A 12,812-nucleotide genomic window follows, 5' to 3' on the forward strand; every position below is an offset into this window, starting at 1 on the left:
TGACTCACCAAATTTCGTTCTTCTAGGTTAAACCGTTCGTTGGCAGTAACAGTTTTAATTTTTAGGTTTCACTCTGTTTTCGCCTATATGGATACATGTAGTTGGAACTCTAAATCAAACACGGTTTGTGCTAGCTCTTTGAAACTTGACACAATAAAGTAGTTCCAAGTTCTATCTCTATGGTTTGTTTCCTATTGATGTAGCCCTAAGCAGACTGGCGCAAATCACTTTCATGGAAAGGGTTGCCAAGATTCCAAAAAAAATACGAGTTTCCTGAAATCTCAGCACACATTTTTTCACCCAATTTTAATGCACTTTCAGGTAATGATCAGAACCCCAATCCCACTTGGCTCACCAAATTTCGTTCTTCTTGGTTAAACCGTTCGTTGGCAGTAACAGTTTTAATTTTTAGGTTTCACTCTGTTTTCGCCTGTATGGATACATGTATATGGAACTCTAAATCAAACACGGTTTGTGCTATCTCTTTGAAACTTGACACAATAAAGTAGTTCCAAGTTCTATCTCTATGGTTTGTTTCCTATTTATGTAGCCCTAAGCAGAGCCTGGCGCAAATCACTTGCATGGAAAGAGGTTGCCAAGCTTCCAAAAAACACGAGTTTCCTGAAATCTCAGCACACATTTTTTCACCCAATCTTGATGAAAATTTCAAGTAATGATCAGTACCCCAATCCCACTTGGCTCACCAAATTTCGTTCCTCTAGGTTAAACCGTTCGTTGGCAGTAACAGTTTTAATTTTTAGGTTTCACTCTGATTTCGCCTATATGGATACATGTATTTGGAACTCTAAATCAAACACGGTTTGTGCTAGCTCTTTGAAACTAGACACAATAAATTAGTTCCAAGTTCTATCTCTATGGTTTGTTTCCTATTGATGTAGCCCTAAGCAGAGACTGGCGCAAATCACTTTCATGGAAAGGGGTTGCCAAGCTTCCAAAAACTACGAGTTTCCTGAAATCTCAGCACACATTTTTTCACCCAATCTTGATGACACTTTCAGGTAATGTTCAGTACTCCAATCCCACTTGGCTCAACAAATTTCGTTCTTCTAGGTTAAACCTTTCGTTGCAGTAACAGTTTTAAATTTTAGGTTTCACTCTGTTTTCTCCCATATGGATACATGTAGTTCGAACTCTAAATCAAAGACGGTTTGTGCTAGCTCTTTGAAATGACACAATAAAGTAGTTCCAACTTCTATCTCTATGGTTTGTTTCCTATTGATTTAGCCCTAAGCAGAGACCGGCGCAAATCACTTTCATGGAAAGGGGTTGCCAAGCTTCCAAAAAACTACGAGTTTCCTGAAATCTCAGCACACATTTTTTCACCCAATCTTGATGACACTTTCAGGTAATGATCAGTACCCCAATCCAACTTGGCTCACCAAATTTCGTTCTTGTAGGTTAAACAGTTCGTTGGCAATAACAGTTTTAATTTTTAGGTTTCACTCTGTTTTCTCCTTTACAAATACATGTATTTGGAACTCTAAATCCAACACGGTTTGTTCTAGCTCTTTGAAACTTGACACAATAAAGTAGTTCCAAGTTCTATCTCTATGGTTTGTTTCCTATTGATGTAGCCCTAAGCATAAACTGGTGCAAATCACTTTCATGGAAAGGGGTTGCCAAGCTTCCAAAAAACTACGAGTTTCCTGAAAACTCAGCACACATTTTTTCACCCAATCTTCATGAAACTTTCAGGTAATGATCAGTAACCGAATCCCACATGGCTCACCAAATTTCGTTCTTCTAGGTTAAACCGTTCGTTGGCAGTAACAGTTTTAATTTTTAGGTTTCATTCTGTTTTCACTTATATGGATACATGTAGTTGGAACTCTAAATCAAACACGGTTTTTGGTAGCTCTTTGAAACTTGACACAATGAAGTAGTTCCAAGTTCTATCTCTTTGGTTTGTTTCCTATTCATATAGCCCTAAGCAGAGACTGGCGCAAATCACTTTCATGGAAAGGGGTTGCCAATCTTCCAAAAAACTACAGGTTTCCTGAAATCTCAGCACAAATTTTTTCACGGAATCTTGATGACACTTTCCGGTAATTATCAGTACCCCAATCCCACTTGGCTCACCAAATTTCGTTCTTCTAGGTTAAACCGTTAGATGGCAGTAACAGTTTTAATTTTTAGGTTTCACTCTGTTTTCTCCTATATGGATACATGTAGTTGGAACTCTAAATCCAACACGGTTTGTGCTAGCTCTTTGAAACTTGACACATTAAAGTAGTTCCAAGTTCTATCTCTATGGTTTGTTTCCTATTGATGTAGCCCTAAGCAGAGAGTAGCGCAAATCACTTTCATGGAAAGGGGTTGCCAAGCTTCCAAAAAAATATGAGTTTCCTTAAACCTCAGCACACATTTTTTCACCCAAATTTCATGACACTTTCAGGTAATGATCAATACCCCAATCCCACTTGGCTCACCAAATTTCGTTCTTCTAGGTTAAACCGTTCCTTGGCAGTAACAGTTTTAATTTTTAGGTTTCACTCTGTTTTCTCGTATATGGCTACATGTATTTGGAACTCTAAATCAAAGACGGTTTGTGCTAGCTCTTTGAAACTTGACACAATAAAGTAGTTCCAAGTTCTATCTCTATGGTTTGTTTCCTATTGATGTAGCCCTAAGCAGAGACTGGCGCAAATCACATTTATGGAAAGGGGTTGCCAAGCTTCCAAAAAACTACGAGTTTCATGGAATCTCAGCACACATTTTTTCACTCAATCTTGATGAAAATTTCAGGTAATGATCAATACCCCAATCCCACTTGGCTCACCAAATTTCGTTCTTCTAGGTTAAACCGTTCGCTGGCAGTAACAGTTTTATTTTTAGGTTTCACTCTGTTTTCTTGTGTATGGATACATGTATTTGGAACTCTAAATCCAACACGGTTTGTGCTAGCTCTTTGAAACTTGACACAATAAAGTAGTTCCAAGTTCTATCTATATGGTTTCTTTCCTATTGATGTAGCCCTAAGCAGAGACTGGCTCAAATCACTTTTATGGAAATGGGTTGCCAAGCTTCCAAAAAACTACGAGTTTCCTGAAATCTCAGCACATTTTTTTTCACCCAATCTTGATTACACTTTCAGGTAATGATCAGTACCCCAATCCCACTTGGCTCAGCAAATTTCGTTCTTCTAGGTTAAACCGTTCGTTGGCTGTAACAGTTTTAATTTTTAGGTTTCATTCTGTTTTCACCTATATGGATACATGTAGTTGGAACTCTAAATCAAAAACGGTTTGTGCTAGCTCTTTGAAACTTGACACAATAAAGTAGTTCCAAGTTCTATCTCTGCGGTTTGTTTCCTATTGATGTAGCCCTAAGCAGAGAGTAGCGCAAATCACTTTCATGGAAAGGGGTTGCCAAGCTTCCAAAAAAGTACGAGTTTCCTGAAATCTCAGCACACATTTTTTCACCCAATCTTCATGACATTTTCAGGTAATGATCACTACCCGAATCCCACTTGGCTCACCAAATTTCGTTCTTCTAGGTTAAACCGTTCGCTGGCAGTAACAGTTTTAACTTTTAGGTTTCACTCTGTTTTCTCCTATATGGATACATGTAGTTGGAACTCTAAATCAAACACGGTTTTTGCTAGCTCTTTGAAACTTGACACAATAAAGTAGTTCCAAGTTCTATCTCTATTGTTTGTTTCCTATTGATGTAGCCCTAAGCAGAGAGTAGCGCAAATCACTTTCATGGAAAGGGGTTGCCAAGCTTCCAAAAAAATACGAGTTTCCTGAAATCTCAGCACACATTTTTTCACCCAATCTTCATGACATTTTCAGGTAATGATCAGTACCCGAATCCCACTTGGCTCACCAAATTTCGTTCTTCTAGGTTAAACCGTTCGTTGGCAGTAACAGTTTTAATTTTTAGGTTTCATTCTGTTTTCACCTATATGGATACATGTAGTTGGAACTCTAAATCAAAAACGGTTTGTGCTAGCTCTTTGAAACTTGACACAATAAAGTAGTTCCAAGTTCTATCTCTACGGTTTGTTTCCTATTGATGTAGCCCTAAGCAGAGAGTAGCGCAAATCACTTTCATGGAAAGGGGTTGCCAAGCTTCCAAAAAAGTACGAGTGTCCTGAAATCTCAGCACACATTTTTTCACCCAATCTTCATGACATTTCCAGGTAATGATCACTACCCGAATCCCACTTGGCTCACCAAATTTCGTTCTTCTAGGTTAAACCGTTCGCTGGCAGTAACAGTTTTAACTTTTAGGTTTCACTCTGTTTTCTCCTATATGGATACATGTAGTTGGAACTCTAAATCAAACACGGTTTGTGCTAGCTCTTTGAAACTTGACACAATAAAGTAGTTCCAAGTTCTATCTCTACGGTTTGATTCCTATTGATGTAGCATTAAGCAGAGAGTGGCGCAAATCACTTTCATGGAAAGGGGTTGCCAAGCTTCCAAAAAACTATGAGTTTCCTGAAATCACACCACACATTTTTTCACCCAATCTTGATGACACTATCAGGTAATGATTAGTACCCAATCCCACTTGGCTCACCAAATTTCGTTCTTCTAGGTTTAACCGTTCGCTGGCAGTAACAGTTTTAATTTTTAGGTTTCACTCTGTTTTCTCCTATATGGATACATGTAGTTGGAACTCTAAATCAAACACGGTTTTTGCTAGCTCTTTGAAACTTGACACAATGAAGTAGATCCAAGTTCTATCTCTTTGGATTGTTTCCTATTGATATAGCCCTAAGCAGAGACTGGCGCAAATCACTTTCATGGAAAGGGGTTGCCAAGCTTCCAAAAAACTACGAGTTTCCTGAAATCTCAGCACACATTTTTTCACCCAATCTTGATGACTCTTTCAGGTAATGATCAGTACCCGAATCCCACTTGGCTCACCAAATTTCGTTCTTCTAGGTTAAACCGTTCCTTGGCAGTAACAGTTTTAATTTTTAGGTTTCACTCTGTTTTCTCCTGTATGGATACATGTAGTTGGAACTCTAAATCAAAGACGGTTTGTGCTAGCTCTTTGAAACTGGACACAATAAAGTAGTTCCAAGTTCTATCTCTATGGTTTGTTTCCTATTTATGTAGCCCTAAGCAGAGCCTGGCGCAAATCACTTGCATGGAAAGAGGTTGCCAAGCTTCCAAAAAACACGAGTTTCCTGAAATCTCAGCACACATTTTTTCACCCAATCTTGATGAAAATTTCAAGTAATGATCAGTACCCCAATCCCACTTGGCTCACCAAATTTCGTTCCTCTAGGTTAAACCGTTCGTTGGCAGTAACAGTTTTAATTTTTAGGTTTCACTCTGATTTCGCCTATATGGATACATGTATTTGGAACTCTAAATCAAACACGGTTTGTGCTAGCTCTTTGAAACTAGACACAATAAATTAGTTCCAAGTTCTATCTCTATGGTTTGTTTCCTATTGATGTAGCCCTAAGCAGAGACTGGCGCAAATCACTTTCATGGAAAGGGGTTGCCAAGCTTCCAAAAACTACGAGTTTCCTGAAATCTCAGCACACATTTTTTCACCCAATCTTGATGACACTTTCAGGTAATGTTCAGTACTCCAATCCCACTTGGCTCAACAAATTTCGTTCTTCTAGGTTAAACCTTTCGTTGCAGTAACAGTTTTAAATTTTAGGTTTCACTCTGTTTTCTCCCATATGGATACATGTAGTTCGAACTCTAAATCAAAGACGGTTTGTGCTAGCTCTTTGAAATGACACAATAAAGTAGTTCCAACTTCTATCTCTATGGTTTGTTTCCTATTGATTTAGCCCTAAGCAGAGACCGGCGCAAATCACTTTCATGGAAAGGGGTTGCCAAGCTTCCAAAAAACTACGAGTTTCCTGAAATCTCAGCACACATTTTTTCACCCAATCTTGATGACACTTTCAGGTAATGATCAGTACCCCAATCCAACTTGGCTCACCAAATTTCGTTCTTGTAGGTTAAACAGTTCGTTGGCAATAACAGTTTTAATTTTTAGGTTTCACTCTGTTTTCTCCTTTACAAATACATGTATTTGGAACTCTAAATCCAACACGGTTTGTTCTAGCTCTTTGAAACTTGACACAATAAAGTAGTTCCAAGTTCTATCTCTATGGTTTGTTTCCTATTGATGTAGCCCTAAGCATAAACTGGTGCAAATCACTTTCATGGAAAGGGGTTGCCAAGCTTCCAAAAAACTACGAGTTTCCTGAAAACTCAGCACACATTTTTTCACCCAATCTTCATGAAACTTTCAGGTAATGATCAGTAACCGAATCCCACATGGCTCACCAAATTTCGTTCTTCTAGGTTAAACCGTTCGTTGGCAGTAACAGTTTTAATTTTTAGGTTTCATTCTGTTTTCACTTATATGGATACATGTAGTTGGAACTCTAAATCAAACACGGTTTTTGGTAGCTCTTTGAAACTTGACACAATGAAGTAGTTCCAAGTTCTATCTCTTTGGTTTGTTTCCTATTCATATAGCCCTAAGCAGAGACTGGCGCAAATCACTTTCATGGAAAGGGGTTGCCAATCTTCCAAAAAACTACAGGTTTCCTGAAATCTCAGCACAAATTTTTTCACGGAATCTTGATGACACTTTCCGGTAATTATCAGTACCCCAATCCCACTTGGCTCACCAAATTTCGTTCTTCTAGGTTAAACCGTTAGATGGCAGTAACAGTTTTAATTTTTAGGTTTCACTCTGTTTTCTCCTATATGGATACATGTAGTTGGAACTCTAAATCCAACACGGTTTGTGCTAGCTCTTTGAAACTTGACACATTAAAGTAGTTCCAAGTTCTATCTCTATGGTTTGTTTCCTATTGATGTAGCCCTAAGCAGAGAGTAGCGCAAATCACTTTCATGGAAAGGGGTTGCCAAGCTTCCAAAAAAATATGAGTTTCCTTAAACCTCAGCACACATTTTTTCACCCAAATTTCATGACACTTTCAGGTAATGATCAATACCCCAATCCCACTTGGCTCACCAAATTTCGTTCTTCTAGGTTAAACCGTTCCTTGGCAGTAACAGTTTTAATTTTTAGGTTTCACTCTGTTTTCTCGTATATGGCTACATGTATTTGGAACTCTAAATCAAAGACGGTTTGTGCTAGCTCTTTGAAACTTGACACAATAAAGTAGTTCCAAGTTCTATCTCTATGGTTTGTTTCCTATTGATGTAGCCCTAAGCAGAGACTGGCGCAAATCACATTTATGGAAAGGGGTTGCCAAGCTTCCAAAAAACTACGAGTTTCATGGAATCTCAGCACACATTTTTTCACTCAATCTTGATGAAAATTTCAGGTAATGATCAATACCCCAATCCCACTTGGCTCACCAAATTTCGTTCTTCTAGGTTAAACCGTTCGCTGGCAGTAACAGTTTTATTTTTAGGTTTCACTCTGTTTTCTTGTGTATGGATACATGTATTTGGAACTCTAAATCCAACACGGTTTGTGCTAGCTCTTTGAAACTTGACACAATAAAGTAGTTCCAAGTTCTATCTATATGGTTTCTTTCCTATTGATGTAGCCCTAAGCAGAGACTGGCTCAAATCACTTTTATGGAAATGGGTTGCCAAGCTTCCAAAAAACTACGAGTTTCCTGAAATCTCAGCACATTTTTTTTCACCCAATCTTGATTACACTTTCAGGTAATGATCAGTACCCCAATCCCACTTGGCTCAGCAAATTTCGTTCTTCTAGGTTAAACCGTTCGTTGGCTGTAACAGTTTTAATTTTTAGGTTTCATTCTGTTTTCACCTATATGGATACATGTAGTTGGAACTCTAAATCAAAAACGGTTTGTGCTAGCTCTTTGAAACTTGACACAATAAAGTAGTTCCAAGTTCTATCTCTGCGGTTTGTTTCCTATTGATGTAGCCCTAAGCAGAGAGTAGCGCAAATCACTTTCATGGAAAGGGGTTGCCAAGCTTCCAAAAAAGTACGAGTTTCCTGAAATCTCAGCACACATTTTTTCACCCAATCTTCATGACATTTTCAGGTAATGATCACTACCCGAATCCCACTTGGCTCACCAAATTTCGTTCTTCTAGGTTAAACCGTTCGCTGGCAGTAACAGTTTTAACTTTTAGGTTTCACTCTGTTTTCTCCTATATGGATACATGTAGTTGGAACTCTAAATCAAACACGGTTTTTGCTAGCTCTTTGAAACTTGACACAATAAAGTAGTTCCAAGTTCTATCTCTATTGTTTGTTTCCTATTGATGTAGCCCTAAGCAGAGAGTAGCGCAAATCACTTTCATGGAAAGGGGTTGCCAAGCTTCCAAAAAAATACGAGTTTCCTGAAATCTCAGCACACATTTTTTCACCCAATCTTCATGACATTTTCAGGTAATGATCAGTACCCGAATCCCACTTGGCTCACCAAATTTCGTTCTTCTAGGTTAAACCGTTCGTTGGCAGTAACAGTTTTAATTTTTAGGTTTCATTCTGTTTTCACCTATATGGATACATGTAGTTGGAACTCTAAATCAAAAACGGTTTGTGCTAGCTCTTTGAAACTTGACACAATAAAGTAGTTCCAAGTTCTATCTCTACGGTTTGTTTCCTATTGATGTAGCCCTAAGCAGAGAGTAGCGCAAATCACTTTCATGGAAAGGGGTTGCCAAGCTTCCAAAAAAGTACGAGTGTCCTGAAATCTCAGCACACATTTTTTCACCCAATCTTCATGACATTTCCAGGTAATGATCACTACCCGAATCCCACTTGGCTCACCAAATTTCGTTCTTCTAGGTTAAACCGTTCGCTGGCAGTAACAGTTTTAACTTTTAGGTTTCACTCTGTTTTCTCCTATATGGATACATGTAGTTGGAACTCTAAATCAAACACGGTTTGTGCTAGCTCTTTGAAACTTGACACAATAAAGTAGTTCCAAGTTCTATCTCTACGGTTTGATTCCTATTGATGTAGCATTAAGCAGAGAGTGGCGCAAATCACTTTCATGGAAAGGGGTTGCCAAGCTTCCAAAAAACTATGAGTTTCCTGAAATCACACCACACATTTTTTCACCCAATCTTGATGACACTATCAGGTAATGATTAGTACCCAATCCCACTTGGCTCACCAAATTTCGTTCTTCTAGGTTTAACCGTTCGCTGGCAGTAACAGTTTTAATTTTTAGGTTTCACTCTGTTTTCTCCTATATGGATACATGTAGTTGGAACTCTAAATCAAACACGGTTTTTGCTAGCTCTTTGAAACTTGACACAATGAAGTAGATCCAAGTTCTATCTCTTTGGATTGTTTCCTATTGATATAGCCCTAAGCAGAGACTGGCGCAAATCACTTTCATGGAAAGGGGTTGCCAAGCTTCCAAAAAACTACGAGTTTCCTGAAATCTCAGCACACATTTTTTCACCCAATCTTGATGACTCTTTCAGGTAATGATCAGTACCCGAATCCCACTTGGCTCACCAAATTTCGTTCTTCTAGGTTAAACCGTTCCTTGGCAGTAACAGTTTTAATTTTTAGGTTTCACTCTGTTTTCTCCTGTATGGATACATGTAGTTGGAACTCTAAATCAAAGACGGTTTGTGCTAGCTCTTTGAAACTGGACACAATAAAGTAGTTCCAAGTTCTATCTCTATGGTTTGTTTCCTATTGATGTAGCCCTAAGCAGAGACTGGCGCAAATCACTTTCATGGAAAGGGGTTGCCAAGCTTCCAAAAAACTACGAGTTTCCTGAAATCTCAGCACACATTTTTTCACCCAATCTTGATGACACTTTCAGGTAATGATCAGTACCCCAATCCAACTTGGCTCACCAAATTTCGTTCTTCTAGGTTAAACCGTTCGCTGGCAGTAACAGTTTTAATTTTTAGGTTTCACTCTGTTTTCTCCTATATGGATACATGTAGTTGGAACTCTAAATCAAAGACGGTTTTTGATAGCTCTTTGAAACTTGACACAATAAAGTAGTTACAAGTTCTATCTCTATGGTTTGTTTCCTATTGATGTAGCCCTAAGCAGAGAGTAGGGCAAATCACTTTCATGGAAAGGGGTTGCCAAGCTTCCAAAAAAGTACGAGTTTCCTGAAATATCAGCACACATTTTTTCACCCAAACTTCATGACATTTTCAGGTAATGATCAGTACCCGAATCCCACTTGGCTCACCAAATTTCGTTCTTCTAGGTTAAACCGTTCGTTGGAAGTAACAGTTTTAATTTTTAGGTTTCACTCTGTTTTCGCCTTATGGATACATGTAGTTGGAACTCTAAATCAAACACGGTTTGTGCGAACTCTCTGAAACTTGACACCATAAAGTAGTTCCAAGTTCTATCTCTATGGTTTGTTTCCTATTGATGTAGCCCTAAGCAGAGACTGGCGCAATCACTTACATTGAAAGGAGTTGCCAAGCTTCCAAAAAACTACGAGTTTCCTGAAATCTCAGCACACATTTTTTCACCCAACCTTGATGACACTTTCAGGTAATGATCAGTACCCCAATCCCACTTGGCTCACCAAATTTCGTTCTTCTAGGTTAAACCGTTCGTTGGCAGTAACAGTTTTAATTTTTAGGTTTCACTCTGTTTTCGCCTATATGGATACATGTAGTTGGAACTCTAAATCAAAGACGGTTTGTGCTAGCTCTTTGAAACTTGACACAATAAGGAAGGTCCACGTTCTATCTTTATGGTTTGTTTCCTATTGATGTAGCTGTAAGCAGAGACTGGCGCAAATCACTTTCATGGAAAGGGGTTACCAAGCTTCCAAAAAACTACGAGTTTCCTGCAATCTCAGCACACATTTTTTCACCCAATCTTGATGACACGTTCAGGTAATGATCAGTACCCCAATCCCACTTGGCTCACCAAATTTCGTTCTAATAGGTTAAACCGTTCGTTGGCAGTAACAGTTTTAATTTTTAGGTTTCACTCTGTTTTCGCCTATATGGATACATGTAGTTGGAACTCTAAATCCAACACGGTTTGTGCTAGCTCTTTGAAACTTGACACAATAAAGTAGTTCCAAGTTCTATCTCTATGGTTTGTTTCCTATTGATGTAGCCCTAAGCAGAGACTGGCGCAAATCACTTGTATGGAAATGGGTTGCCAAGCTTCCAAAAAAATACGAGTTTCCTGAAATCTCAGCACACATTTTTTCACTCAATTTTCATGACACTTTCAGGTAATGATCAGTACCCCAATCCCACTTGGCTCACCAAATTTCGTTCTTCTAGGTTAAACCGTTCGTTGGCAGTAACAGTTTTAATTTTTAGGTTTCACTCTGTTTTCGCCTTATGGATACATGTTGTTGGAACTCTAAATCAAAGACGGTTTGTGCTAGCTGTTTGAAACTTGACACAATAAAGTAGTTCCAAGTTCTATCTCTATGGTTTGTTTCCTATTGATGTAGCCCTAAGCAGAGACTGGCGCAAATCACTTTCATGGAAAGAAGTTGCCAAGCTTCCAAAAAACTACTAGTTTCCTGAAATCTCAGCACACATTTTTTCACCCAATCTTGATGATAATTTCAGGTAATGATCAGTACCCCAATCCCACTTGGCTCACCAAATTTCTTTCTTCTAGGTTAAACCGTTCGTTGGCAGTAACAGTTTTAATTTTTAGGTTTCACTCTGATTTCGCCTATATGGATACATGTAGGTGGAACTCTAAATCAAACACGGATTGTGCTAGCTCTTTGAAACTTGACACAATAAAGTAGTTCCAAGTTCTATCTCCATGGTCTGTTTCCTATTGATGTAGCTATAAGCAGAGACTTTCGCAAATCACTTTCATGGAAAGGGGTTGCCAAGCTTCCAAAAAACTACCTGTTTCCTGAAATCTCACCACACATTTTTTCACCCAATCTTGATGACACTTTCAGGTAATGATCAGTACCCCACTCCCACTTGGCTCAACAAATTTCGTTCTTCTAGGTTAAACCGTTCGTTGGCAGTAACAGTTTTAATTTTAGTTTTCACTCTGTTTTCGCCTATATGGATACCTGTATTTGGAACTCTAAATCAAACACGGTTTGTGCTAGCTCTTTGAAACTTGACACAATAAAGTAGTTCCAAGTTCTATCTCTATGGTTTGTTTCCTATTGATGTAGCCCTAAGCAGAGACTGGCGCAAATCACTTTCATGGAAAGGGGTTGCCAAGCTTCCAAAAAACTACGAGTTTCCTGAAATCTCAGCACGCATTTTTTCTCGCAATTTTGATGACGCTTTCATGTAATGATCAGTACCCCAATCCCACTTGGCTCACCAAATTTCGTTCTTCTAGGTTAAACCGTTCGTTGGCAGTAACACTTTCAATTTTTATGTTTCACTCTGTTTTCGCCTATATGGATACATGTAGTTGGAACTCTGAATCAAACACGGTTTGTGCTAGCTCTTTGAAACTTGACACAATGAAGTAGATCCAAGTTCTATCTCCTTGGTTTGTTTCCTATTGATATAGCCCTAAGAGAGACTTGCGCAAATCACTTTCATGGAAAGGGGTTGCCAAGCTTCCAAAAAACTACGAGTTTCCTGAAATCTCAGCACACATTTTTTCAACCAATCTTGATGAAAATTTCACGTAATGATCAGTACCCCAATCCCACTTGGCTCACCAAATTTCGTTCTTCTAGGTTAAACCGTTCGTTGGCAGTAACAGTTTTAAATTTTAGGTTTCACTCTGTTTTCGCCTATATGGATACATGTAGTTGGAACTCTAAATCCAACACGGTTTGTGCTAGCTCTTTGAAACTTGACACAATAAAGTAGTTCCAAGTTCTATCTCTATGGTTTGTTTCCTAATGATGTAGCCCTAAGCAGAGACTGGCGCAAATCACGTAC

The sequence above is a fragment of the Spermophilus citellus genome (assembly GCF_964194105.1).
Source record: "Spermophilus citellus genome assembly, chromosome: 16".
Lineage (NCBI taxonomy): Eukaryota > Metazoa > Chordata > Mammalia > Rodentia > Sciuridae > Spermophilus > Spermophilus citellus.